At 26.3% G+C, this 1,852-nt stretch overlaps 1 non-coding gene across 1 annotated transcript; it reads right to left on the bottom strand.

The window, feature by feature from the left end:
- Positions 1 to 1,511: 1,511 nt before the first annotated feature.
- On the bottom strand, positions 1,512 to 1,583 carry TRNAT-CGU (transfer RNA threonine (anticodon CGU)). Its single transcript has one exon. It is a non-coding gene; the product is annotated as a tRNA-Thr (tRNA).
- Positions 1,584 to 1,852: the final 269 nt, after the last annotated feature.

Below are 1,852 nucleotides of genomic sequence, written 5' to 3'. Positions count from 1 at the left end.
TATAATTTATACAATTAACCTCCCTATGGTTTGACCCCGGTTTTGTCAGGTTATTTATTACTTCGAGACTCCTGCACTTGGGAGAAGACATCAATCTTTTAGTCGTGTCACACATCCATTTCTAAAGCATAAGTTTGACAATTATACAACAATGTTATAGGTGGTAGTTATAGCAAAATAATGAATAATCATAGCAATTACAAGCATGATTAATTGTGGATCTTAGGAGAAAGACTGGATAAACATGGGGCATGACTAGAAATTTTTTTATTGATACTAACTTCATAAAAACATAGGGGGAAGCCATCCATCAACTTGTTAGAAGAAAACATCATCATGTTCATTAGGAACATGAGGAAAAATTGTCTAAGCAAATAGTTCTATAAATATGTTACAATGACCTGTTATGTAGTATGCAAGGTTTTTTTTTATTAAGAGTTAATAAAAAGTTAGAAAAAAAAATTTATAAGTCGTGTTATGTAATTTACTTTTTTTTCTGCTTATATGTTTTTTCTTGCTTTACAACTTGAGTGTGGAAGATATGTTAATTGTAAATAAATACAAGTAAAAAATGATGATGAAAGATTGAGTCTAATAATAAAACTAGAATGTTGCATAGAAACTAAAGTTTTGAGCAAAAAATTTTATTCATGTGATATTAACCACATCTTTTTTTATTCGGAATTTTATTGTTCTAATGTTTTTTTCTCTAGAAATTGTTGTATTGTTTTTAACTAAAAGAAATTAATAATAGATGAATTTAAATTTTAAAAAAAACTTAAGCTAAATACACTTGTTTTTTGTTTTCTAATTTAAGCAAAATAAATATCAAGCACTAGTTTTTTTTTTTCCTTTTTTAACCTAACTTGGATCAATAAAAATGATTTAAGATGTTAGTCATTTTTTTTAATTTTATCACTCCATTGTTATTTTTTTTAATTGGAATTGTTGTATTGTTTTAACTAAGCATATTTTCCATTTTTAATTGTATATATAGTTTTTTTATGACTAAATTTAGGATTCTTTTTTTTATATTTGAACTAATATATAATAACTTGATATATTTTTCTTATATGCAAACTAATAAAAAAAAATGTTAATTTGTTTAAGCACGTAGATAAATAAAAAGATTTTAATTTTATGAATATTCTACTTGCAGACAAAAAAAAATCATTTTAGCATATTTATTTTGGTGCTAACATAATTGCAATTAATCATATAATAATTAACTTATCAATTATTTTATTTTTCCTAATTAGTAGCCAGTACAATAACAACTAATTAAAAGTAATTATTAAAAAACAAGGATAGAATATGTTCAAACAATTTGGTCCAAATATAGTTGGGTTAGCGTTTTGATAATTGAATGAATGCTTTCTTTTTACAATAAGATGAGATTATTTTGCTTCATTATGTCTACAGTCGAGACTTGAGAATTTATCTTGCATAAGTAGCCCACTTTTCTTCGGAAAACAGGCCCAAGCCCGAATTAAAACTCTATGAAAAAACTTAGCCCCCGGCGAGGATCGAACTCGCGACCTTTCGCTTACGAAGCGAACGCACTACCACTATGCTACGGAGGCAGTCGTTGAGCTGTTGCCAAACAACGTATATATATTATTTTAATGAACTTTCCTAAACATATATATTAATCAAGTCTATCATTTTTTAACCCAATTATCAATGCGCATATACATTCATATATATACCCCCACCCCAAAGGAAAATTATCGGTTTTATTTTATTAGAATAATTATATGCAATGAAAATTTTACTTTTATTACTATTTTTCTTCTTTTACATCTTAACATTTTTGTAGCTTTTGTTTTTCTGAGAATCTAATTGAAACCAT

This window comes from Populus euphratica, unplaced genomic scaffold (assembly GCF_000495115.2).
Source record: "Populus euphratica unplaced genomic scaffold, PopEup_1.0 scaffold2014.1, whole genome shotgun sequence".
NCBI classification, from domain to species: domain Eukaryota; kingdom Viridiplantae; phylum Streptophyta; class Magnoliopsida; order Malpighiales; family Salicaceae; genus Populus; species Populus euphratica.
Note: the sequence above shows the minus strand (reverse complement) of the source record. Positions and strands in the feature narration are given on the sequence as shown.